Source organism: Solanum lycopersicum, chromosome 7, assembly GCF_036512215.1.
Source record: "Solanum lycopersicum chromosome 7, SLM_r2.1".
NCBI lineage: Eukaryota > Viridiplantae > Streptophyta > Magnoliopsida > Solanales > Solanaceae > Solanum > Solanum lycopersicum.
The window spans coordinates 49689414-49702247 of record NC_090806.1 but is presented as its reverse complement, the minus strand read 5'-3'; the positions used below and the strand labels follow the sequence as shown (position 1 = coordinate 49702247).

At 29.6% G+C, this 12834-nt stretch overlaps 1 pseudogene; it reads right to left on the bottom strand.

Moving 5' to 3' along the window:
• Positions 1–8380: 8380 nt before the first annotated feature.
• On the bottom strand, positions 8381–12086 carry LOC138337473 (uncharacterized; annotated as a pseudogene).
• Positions 12087–12834: the final 748 nt, after the last annotated feature.

Genomic DNA, 12834 nt, shown 5'->3' with positions numbered 1-12834 from the left:
TTCTTCCTTGACTATTTCAATTCATATAAGGATTCTTGAAGCTTTATTGAAAAAGTTTCTTTCAAACTCTTATATGCTTCAGACACCTTGATTGTTTCAAGAATTTTCATATAACCTTCATTGTCTAGCTAGACATTACAATTATTCATTACATGCATTCAAGTTTTTCATATGTTGTCAAATCAAAACAAACCTCATTGCATCCACCAAAGGAGAAAACATCTCCAATAATGTCAGGATTTTTGCGATAAATCTTTATGCCCCAAGGCACAAATTGTATTTGATATCTTACGGTTATACTATACCCCACTGATATTATACCTTGATTTATGGACTACTAGTCCAAAATATCACTTTTCTTAGTGAAACAAAATATACTTGAATTGTGCATTTTATTTGGCCAACCATTTATCTGTCCACACTTTATGACAGATTTGAATTCAAGATCCTCGTCACAATTAATATCATTGAGCGCTACCTCATATCAAAGATATCGTTGACGGTTATTTGATATCGATTCTAACAAGACATAACTTATCGAGATCTCTTCTTTTTTTATTATTCAGGTATCTGAACCATTTTCAAGATTTTATGAAGTGTTAAGTCAATGTGCTCTTTTATAGCACTTGCCTCATTATCATGACCATATTGATCATTTGCTCCTTCCTTCTTCAAGGAATTTTATATTTGAAATCGATTGGTCTATTACGCTTCCGACGTATCATAGACTCTGTCCTTCAAGGACTTCACATTGGAGCATTTGCAGCTGAATTATATCATAGGGTCAGTGCATTCATCTGACAACTGATTTGCAACATTATGCAACTGAATTATCCCTTGAACTTTAAGTTCACATATTTATTTAACGGGGATCTAGATAATTCATAATTAACCTCACACATAATTTTCAGCTGTTAATCATCTCTCCTTTTTTAACATTCATTCCAACCTTATTTGGAAGTTCATCTTTGTGCGTGGTGGAGGAATTAAAATCATAACCGCACATTCAACATTTTAGATGAAAATTATATGGTTCCTGACCCTGAACCAATTTTAATGGAGAAACCTTGTTGGTTTGATGTATACATGCGTTGCTACATGTTAAATAAAATTATCTCATACCAAATCTTATCTGGGAGTTTTGTTCGCATAACCATGATTTAGCTATAATTGGAGGCATACAATTTCTGCTAAATCAACCAGCATTATCAATATAATTTCATAGTTTGAAACTGTGCTCTTAATTTTAACAATTTGAGCAAACAACCTTACAAAAATCAATTTGTAAGTTGACAACAAAATATATGTGACCATCGCATAGATGCATCAATCATATTGTTGCAAATGATCCACATGACAGGTGAACAGGCCCATATTCACCCTTTTATATGTTCCAAAAATTTTAGGGGATTACAATCCCAACCTTAACTGGTACAATGATCATTTTATCAAGAGAACAAACAACACAAGAGAATTCTTGAAGAATCTTTATTTCTTCATCATATAAATCACCTGAATTCTCAATCACGTTTGCTTCACATTTATGGTCAACCATTCATGCCAACTGATCTTTATTTTAGTACACTTATAATTTACTTTTACATGTGATTTCATCACCATGTACATGTTTGTATGGAACAAACAAGAGGAAAAGTGGGGTAATATTTTACATAAACATTTATAACCCTCTTTGATTGTAGTGATTTATAGTCTCAATATTTATTTTCAATTCATCTGAAACTTAAAAAGTTTCTTTCGAGACTTGCTACAACCCCAACATTATTCCTCTAATAATAGCACAACTCGTTAGAGCTTGCAATTAATTTTGTGTACTATCACATATTGCATGACACCATTCCTATGGTGAGCATCTCCTTCAAGGAGGAAATTATATTATTATTGTCATGGTCAAAATCATTACAAGCAAGACGTCTTTCTTGCTTTACTTTTGTTGTACCGTATGTACACAACCAATGACAAATTTGTATTGCCACACAATAATGACCACAACCCTTATAGGCAAGAACTATTTTTTTTCTTTTTCCCTTTCAGTAGTTCATAATAAACATACCATAGTGACATATAAAACGTACAATACAATTAGTCATTTCTGCCAAATAAAATTTATTTTCTCCCAAATCTTCCGTAGAGATGAGAAGTGACATATATCATTTTTTTTCAAACCTTCCATAGAGGTGAGTTGTGACATATATCCTACCTATAATGATTTTATCACATCTGGATCCATTCTCTTATAGAATGGTCGAGTATTCACGATACTCATCACAAGTCACATTTTCTTCCAGGAATGTGCTAATTATTTATGTGTACTTCATAAATTTGCATTATAAGCACATTGCCATGACTTTAAAATTCATCATATTTCCATGACACACCTCAACATCACTTTGAAAGATCAAATGTACCATCACTTTATCTTCTTGTATCATGATAGAGGATTTATAAACTTGTCAAATTATTGTGTTGACAACATTCACAAGTCTAATGACCTTCATACCATTTTGATAATAAAAATTGCCTTCACATTTTGAAGGATTGTTTGAAGAACTCATAGTGTTTTTCCTTTTATCATTACCACAATGATGACTATTATAATTCTGTCCCTCCACGCCCTTATTCATATAATTAATTATTTGTCATCTTTCAGACTAATCATTTACTGTTACCACATTCATATGATTGAATGGAGCAAGTCAACAGGCGGATTTCAGAGTTATCACATGTTGCTACCACATTCTTTTCAAGGAATGGAGCAAATTCAATATGATGAATTTCAAGACATTTCATCAAAAATATATTATTTTTCTTAGTCATCATTTTATCATCGGTATGGTGTATTGGCTCAAACTCAATGTCTTACCCATATAAGGCATGTTACGCCATGATTCTATGGGACTTGAACCCAATCACGGTGCATCAAAACTTTAATTGATGTCTTCACTTTTGGTGCGATAGAACTTGAATCTATCGTCTTATCCTCAAATATTTTTAATTACGGTGCATCCGGACTTTAACCTGATGTCTTACCCTTTTGGTGCGATGAAACTTGAATCCATCGTCTTACCCTTAACCAACTGTATAATAGACCGTAGTACAACATGATTTACCCTTTGAGTCTTTCAAAACAATCAAAATAACATTCAAACTCATGCTATTATATTTTATACCTTCTTCTATTTAAGAAATTTTGTATAGCCTGTCATATTCAACCAATAGTAGTATATGTCTTCGGTTCCTGATAATTGTTAGTGACTGTATACTATTTTATTCTAAATCATAAAATATTGCATATAATACTTTGATCTTCATAACAAAATCAACCAAAATATGAGCTAAAGAAAAACAAGAACTCACTCTCAATGATAGAGACTCGTGCTGATTAAAATATTTTTTAATATATTGATATAAGAGATATTATAATTTATAGGATGTTTTGTATTAATTCAAAATAGATATTTTTAAATTTTAAAACATTAAATTAATTTAATTTTAAATAAGTTGAATGTAACTATCGAAAAGATAAAAAAAATTCACATAATTTTCTTATTTCTTAAAGAAAAAGAGAGAGTATTTTGGTAAGATTTTGACGAATAGATTATTTAGAGACAATATTATTTAATTTTATACTTAATTTTATTAAAACCTTATTTTATTTAGTTCTCCACTTTGATCAATTTTAGATATGTGGTCTCCATATAAATGTCCGAAGTTCATATAAATGAAATTTTCTCCTTTTATTAATATTCTAATTTTATTTATTTAAATTATAGAAATATAGTAACTTGTTCCTCTTATTGCTTTACTGTATCTTTTTATTTTTATATTTTTTAAAAAATATAAATTTTATATTCTTATCTTTGAAATAACTTTTGTTGAGTTTAACATTTATCGTAAGTGAACTTATTAAGATTAATGTAAAATCTCAATATCAAATTTTTTAAAGTTTATTTACAAACTTATTAGTATGTATTTGAAGTAACTTATTTTTAGTGACTTTTAGGTTTTAAACTCTTTTTAAAATTTAGAAGTATTTAGATAATACTAATTTTGGAAACCTGCGTTACATGTTTGTCTCAAAATATTTTATATAAATTTTATATTGTAAATGACATATTTTTTCCACTTTAATTTTATTGATATATACTAAAGAAAATCATTATTTTTACAACTGAAAGTTCATATATCTTCCTAATAAAAAAGAACACAAATTTTTAATTATAAAATTGACTAAAAATGCATAAATGGTTGATTCATGTACTAATATGATGATTTACTATTCAATATTTAGTTTATTAAATAATTTATTACAATTAAAATTTAATGTAGAAATAGAATTGTAATCAAACTTTTTCCTAACATATATACACACGATGATATAATATTATCATCTTAGTTTACTTAATTAATTGTTAATTATGCTTTCTTTTTCTTTTGTATATGAATGGTTCACAAGAAGTTGATATTATTTGGTATTATTGAAATTGTTGAAAGACTAAAAGATTGCAATTTATTCAACTCCTAAATCTCGTAACTCTTCATTTTTCTACTTTTTGGTAATTAAAATGTAAAAATTAGACAACTCAAATAGTATAAGAGACAAATTACTTCTATCCCTACTCTTTCACTATTTATCAAAAATCTCTTTTTTTATATTAATCCAGATACTGAATATTGCAGAACGATACTTAAATTAGAGCGGAGGGATACTTTAATATTTAATTTGTTGATCAGTTACAGTATAATAAAAGAATTACATTTATCCCACACTTCACGCGGACATTTAACAAATTTAGCGTTCAATCTGCATAAACCACTAATTGATTTAGGGCATTGGTGAATTTCAAATTGTGAAACCTTCACATTGTTCTTCGTAAAAAACACGCAAAATTTGTTTAAAAAACTCTGGAACGCAGTTTGTGAAGATTCAAAAATGAATATTTCTATCTTGTTAAGATATTCTAAAACATGGGAAAGTGATGTTATATACGAGCGATACAAAAGTGATGGTATAGTGGTTGGGGAAAATACTTCGTTCATGAATCTTATTTCAACAATTGCGGCTTAGTTGGATATTGATGAATCAAAAAAAATATCGAGATTAGTTTTGTTGTTTAAGGTAATTCGTCTCTATTGTGTATTCAGACTGATATGGGGTTGACATTGTACATAAAAATTATGAAACATGAGGTGAGATTCAGAATGTATCATCTATGCATTGATACATCAGATAAAGGTGTTGAAGAGATACGTAATCTTGATGCAACAACAGGTGCAACCGTGTGTGTTGAGGGTGGAAAAAATGACGCGAAGGCTATAAGCATTGTTGAATCAAAAGTTGGTGATACATATTACATATCTGAAATGGAGGAGGAAAATTATATATCAGATACCAATATTTCAGTTGTGGAAGAGAAGCAAATGTACGAGGATAAGACAACTCTAAAGATGGTAATAGAAAATTACAAAATAAAGAATGACTTCAATTTTAAAGTTAAAAGATTTGATAACAAAAGGTATGTTATACAATTTTTTGATAATGTTCCTAATAATATATATTTTGTTTATAATATGATTACCATTATACACTAATATTATCTGTTACTTGTAGTCGTGTGTAGAATGTATCTTAATTGTTTTGATATTTTTCTGGTTATGAATGTATAAATTAATAAAAGTAGATGAAAAATGTTTAAGAGTAAATTTGTGATTACTTTACAGAATAAAGTATCATAATGTGAAAGTATCAGTATCTTGTAATTGAAATAATGTATCGTAATGTACTTTTATTTTTATTTATGTATTAGTACAGTCAACCTGATCAAATAACAAATATATGCTATGCAATTTTAACTACGTATTAGTTTGTTATTCAGATGATTGTTGTTGGAAATTGAAGGACTCTGTTAGAAAGAATTTAGAGACATTCATAGTGAGACACTTTAATAGTGAACATACATGTCCATTGAGGAATAGGGTATTAAGTAAGGTACAAGCTACTGTTGAATTTGTTAGTGGTATGACAACTCTAAAATTGGAGAATCATAAAAGAAAACATACTCCCAACGATATAATTGAGGACATTGGGGAAATGTATGGCGTTGAGATTTCTTATCAGCAAGCATGGCGGGCCAAAGAGCATGCATTGAAAATGATAAAGGGTAAACCTGCTGATGGATATAGAAATATGCCAAGATACATATATATATGCCAGAAACTATGTATCCAAATTCATATATACGGATGCACAAGTCTGAATACAATGAATTTATGTATCTTTACATATCATTAAGGCCAATGATGAGAGGATGTGAGTTCTGCAGCCAGTTATTATTGTTGATGCTTCACATTTTAGTGGAACTTATCGAGGGACATTTGTATCTTCTAGTACACTCGATGGAGCAGGTATGACATGTTGTTTATGAATTTATTTATTTATTAACTTAATAGTCAGACGTTATTTATTTTATATTGTTTTGTGTTTTTATGTTAAGGTTGCATATTGCGTTTGACGTACGGAATTGTTGACACGAAAAATGATTGTTCATGGACATGATTCTTTCAATAGTTTAAGAATGCATTTGGTGAGAGGGAAAAAATATGTGTAAACGAAAGCATAAAGAAAGGTGTAAGTATTGTTTATCGAACTGTTCCTCATTTTGCATTCATATGGCACCTCTGGAAAAATGTTGTTCAAACTTTAGGAGAAGCAGAATCATTCTAAGTAGTCTCTTTTCCTCAATGGCAAAGACTTATAGAAAAAAGAATTTTAAAAAATTGATGGCTAAATTAGATAAAATAGATGGAAGAGTAAAAAAACATCTTCAAGATGCTGGGTATGAAAGGTTGTCTAGGTCTCATGCACCAGTGAATTGGAGAAGAATGATGACTTCAAATATAGTTGAATGTATCAATGGTTGCCTTGTTGATGCACGACAACTACCTATTATAGGCTTTTGGAGGAAGCTAGAATTCTCTTTGATTTTTGAAATTGCAAAAATAGAGAAATAGCTTCTTATACAAACAAAACAAAGGGGAGGAGATTTGCATGAAATATTGATTTTATATGCGTCAAAAATTGCAAATATGAAGGTACATATTTATATTATCTTTAATATATTGTTGTTTAACCAAAATAAAAAAATGTTTTACATATCTCTAATTTGTAAATAATTGTAGGTTGTTGCATCTTTTGTGTTTATTTTTTAGTGTATGAAGGTGTGATAAGATATATTGTTTGTCTTGAGAGGAAAACTTGTTCATGTGGTAGATTTCAACATGACGAGATACCTTGTCCACATGCAATAACCGTTTTGAAGAAGAAAAATGTAACAGATGTACACCCCTACTGTTCTGATTATTATAAACACGATGCATTAACAAATACTTATGCAGTACCAATGGAATCAATGTCAGACAAATGTGATTGGACAACTCTAGATTGTGTTTTGGAAGAAGTTGTATTGCTACCTATACAAAAAGATGCCTGGTAGACCAAGAAAAAAGAGAAAGAAAAATCCAAATGAAAAGCTAACAACAAAAACTAATTGTTGTGGACATGAAGGTCACAATATAAGAACATGTACCTTCTTTACAAAATATTCTAGGTGATTTTTTTGCTGTTTTATGCTTCATGTGTAATAATATTTTTAGATATTTTTAATTTGCTAATAAGATTTGAACTTTTTCATTTGATGTGATTATAACTTTATATGAATGTTACAAGATACAAAATGTGTAGTTACACTAAATATATCAATTTTGATTGTATTATATCAAGTGTAATGATATTGATAACTTATTTAGCCTCATTTACATAAAACGATAAAAATATTATGGATCTGATACAAAATGGTAATAGATACTATATATATATTGTTATATGATTCAACCATGTGAACGATACTAAATGTATTAATTAAGTTATTTTGTATCAATTCTTAAAGATACACAAATTTATTTTGATGATAAAATGTGTCCTATACTTAATAATTCTATGGATATAGTGTATCTGATGATAATATAGTATCAGACGTTGTGATTTACTGGAAGACTACGACATGTTTGGTAAATTATTTTGTATCAGTTTGTGTAACGATTGTGTAAATATAGTGTCAGGTATATTGTGTACAAAGTTTATAGTGTATCAGCAGTAATTATGTAGATCTTACTTTTACAAAAATAATTTATAACGAGTTACTGTCAATTAAATTATATATTTGGAGACAAAAATTAAAATTGAAATACATTTCTTGACAAAAAAAATTCTTCAAATTAATAACTACTTAGTAAAATTGTGCTGGAAGGAGAAGTGATAATACAAAATACTAATTAACTTAACTTCAACATAATAGAAACCTAACTACTCTACGTTAACCAATCCACCTTCTGCCTGTGTAGTGTAGCCACTCTTTGGCCTTGTAGGATCGTCGTTATCACTAACATATCAAGTCTTGACTTTGTCTATATCATACTTCCATAACAATGTTGTACATCTGTTGCGAATATAGTCACTTTGAAAACTAACAAATGAAATTTTGATTTCGTCACTCAAGTATTCTGCATAAACAGCTACATACATTCCACAATTACTGGGAAAAAATGAAGATACATTTAAAAAAGAAGTGAGTGTGTAAGTAAACAAATTGATTTACAATTCTAACAGGCTATCGTTTTGTTGTTGCATAATGTCTTGAGTATATTCCACCGCAAAGGACTGTTATGTACCCAATAATTCACCAGTTTTCTTGTTTTTGTACGCCTTCAATGATAACCAATTAATTCTCTTCGTTTTATCAAAGAAATCACTATCATGTAGATAGTTTGGAAGCATTACAAACAATTGATTTATCACTTTGGAATGCACTCTTTTCCTTGATCCCATAGATGAGTCACACAGTCGTATTAACCTTTTCTTTAAAACAATCACAGCCAACACCCAATAAAAATCTTTTCCACAATTAAAAAGAATATAAACCTCATCAACTAGATGCCAAGGTAAAGCAACAGGTATCAAAAATTCATTTATAATGTCTTTTATAGACCTTTCATAACCAGATACAACAACACCACAACCAATATGTTGTTTTGTATTAAGAGAATCATCTGCGGGAGCACAATAATACCTCTTGTATACAATGTTGATGTATGACTTAAAAAAGCAATTGACCGTAGTGTATTTGTATTGAACCAAACCTCTTGATTTTGACTTCTTGTGTAGATAGTAAAAAATTACATCTGTGTGTTGTTAAAAAGATAAAAAACAACATAACATATAATTTGCACAATTTGAAAGAAAGCGATATATTGAAGAAAAGTAAAAATCAATTTGTAAGTTCATGTCTATATTATATGACAGATTTTAGAATTGTATCATATACAGAATTTGAATGCATAATGTATCTGATTAGTCCAACATTTCATTGAATGTGACATGGTATAAAATCATTTCTTGTCAATAGGAAATGCGACAACAAAATTCATTTTGTCAAAACAAACTTAGCAGATTTGCCTATATGAATATCCTTATCAGGTTTTCTATAAGAATTATTAAAGTCAGAACGGAAGTACTTTAATAAAAACTGATTTTATAAAGATATTTTAATAACAATAACTTACTTATTCGCATGTATTTTGAGGAGTCCCTTTTGAACCCACTCTAAGAATTCTTGCATTAAACCTGACGATAGTTGAGATGTGATGCGTTAATCATCAAATAAAGTGTGAGGGCGGATATGATCATCTATTTTATCCTTGCCCTTATAAATTGATCCAAAATAATGCACATAGAGAGACTGCAAAACCTTAGAAGCCATCTTGTTACGTCGAGTCAGAGTTTTAGTATCAATATCATTGACAGCCAGCTGGGTGGGTAGCTGACTGTCCGATAAAAAAACATCACTCCAGGTAAGCTGGAGTGGAATTACTTCACTCAATGAGTTGACATTAATTTGTTGGTTTTGAAGTCCATGTGCAAGTGCATCTATCACTGCTTCGATTCCGAATGAGATGGAGACCGATGAGGTAGAGTCCTGTGTGATGTCAGATAAATAACAAAATATTTCAATTTATATAAAGAACTTATGCAACATCAAGAACTTAATTTATTTGGAATTAAATGGAGGCAAATGTTGTCAAATGCAGTAAATAATTTATAACCCTACCAATGTCTAAAGAACTACTGGATTTGAAGGATGTTTTTCGGTTTCTTTTTGAATTTTATCGGTACCATGATCCTAATAAAGAGAATTTCAGATGCTATATAATTTTTTTACTAAAATAAATAATGTGTAACAAATTTAAAACTTAATACTTACCACCTTAATATCAGAAATATTCATATTCACCGAAAGATTGTTTTGCTGTGCTGTGGATAGAAGCACAGTGGACTGTTCCATTGCCTGTTCCTTACTGGATATATCTCCTTCATTGTTTGTAGAAAAATTAAAGTACTTGTTAGTATATTAATATACTGTGTAACCAGTGATATTTAAAATATCAGAATCTATTTCATAGATTAAAGTATATAAAACAGTCAAGATTAGAAGTATCATATATAGTTTTAAGACATAATATATACATTGGACCCTAAATAAGGCTTCAAATTTTAACTTTGACCTCCAACTTTCATAATGCACAAACAAACACTTTAACTATCCAACTTTTAAGTAAATAAACACATGAGTCTAATATGACACAATACACGTAGGACATCACATAAGACAAAAAATGACATGTAGGACATGTGTGTCTATTTGATCAACTTTGAACAAATTTAAGTGTCTATTTATGCACATCCAAAGTTGAAGGGCATAAATGTGATTTGAAGCCAAGTTGAAGGACACATTTATGTATTATGCCTAGTTTTAATGTAGAAAATGCATTCAGTGATACACAAAAAGCGAAAGTGAATTTATAGATTAATGTATCAACCATCCAAAAAGATACATTATTAAATTATTTAAGTATCATATATTTACGTACCTTTGTGACATCTTCAACAGAACCCTTTTGTTTCTCAACCTCCATGGCAGGTTTATCAACATCATCAACAGTTGCAAAATCCATTTGCATGGGTAAAATGATTTGTTGATCAAAGTTAGGAGAATTGAATTGTGGACCAACATTGTCTTTCGCCACAGAATCATCCATCATGTGTGACGATGAAACTCCTCCCATATCCTTCGTATTTTGAAAAATAGTCAATATCACATAAAAATCATAAATAATTCAAAATATATCAAAATATCACCTTCTCATATTAGTTATCTCTCACACCAACAACTTTCAACAGTTCAAAATGATTTCTCTTTATTAGCGCGTCAAGAGTTTCAACTTTATTATCAAGAGCTCCAAATTTGTTGTCAACCTAGAATCAAATTAAACATATAAAAAAATTAATAGTGAACATATAAATGTTTAAATGAACTGTTTACTTACATAAGACTTCATAAACGTCGTCAAATTTTCAATTTCTGCACTGTTCAAATTTATTTTTCCAGTGAATGTATTAGAAAAAACACCAACACCAGATACATTATCATTTTGTTTTGGATGTGACTCTCGAGTTTGAAATGACTGATCTATTGCTTTTGTGATTGTGAGAGTCTTGACAAATCATACTTATGTGTATGTACGACCTTTACTCTCTTGCGAGGTGGTGGGGTAGTTCCTGCAATAGAACCTCGTGATGATCTCCTTAACAGATTCTCTGGAGGTTTTCTTGAGAAGTTTTCAAAACCAGGAACCTCGTCCGGATGCACATCTTCACCATCTGAAAATACTGAATCTGGTTGAGTTGGAGGTGCGTAATTGTGATATGGTAAATTAAGTGATGCTATTTCCTCGGGAGTTGGCTGAATGTTAAGAACAGTCAATCTAAATAACACCTAAATTTCAATATGATACTTAAACAATAAAAGGTATAGAAATACACAAATTTGATTAGTCGTTGTATAAACAGATCAAACTCATACTTAAAAAGATATCTAAGATACATTAAAATTCACCTGCAACACATTTTTAGTTGCATCTATCGACCCTTGTATGAAACCCCTTAACTGACACATTATAGATAAATAATGAAAAAGAAGAAGAGGACATGTGGTATTAAAAATCCAGAAGAGAACTTCAATGAATTTACCATGATTCACTGAAGTGCTATTTATAAAATTCTATAGAGAAAAGACATAAAGTTAAAACTGAAGTTGTTCTACATTTTTAAAAAGACACCTTTACTTTGCAATCGTTCTATTACCCCACTAAGCAATTCTGAATAGATAAAATCACATCATTTTTCGTCCATCTAACAAGAGAGTGGTATGCACTCTCTCAAAGAGAGTGAGCACCCTAAAATAACTAATATAATTTTATTTTTACAAGTATTTTGTTATAAAATATATTTTTGTTATAAACATATTTGTATTATAGTGAATGTCTAATTATGTGGAGTCTTTTAGGATATGGTTAGGAATACTACTTGGGGACCAAATACGATTTTTCCTATAAATAAAGGGTTTTCCTTCATTGTAAATAAGATTTGAGAAAGATCGATATACTTCAAGATGAATAAGAAATCTTTTCTTTTCTTTCTACTTTCTTCTTCTAATTTTATATAGTTTCATAACATGTTATCAGCACGATTGTTCTATTCTTAAAGAATTATGATAGAAGACGAAAAAAGTGCAAAAGAGATCTTGCATTATGCAAAAAGGTTGCAATAAGGTTCTTATATCTTCAAGGTATGATTTATCTTTACGTTATAATTATTTATGTGACAGATATAAGGTTCTTATATCTTCAAGGTATGATTTATCT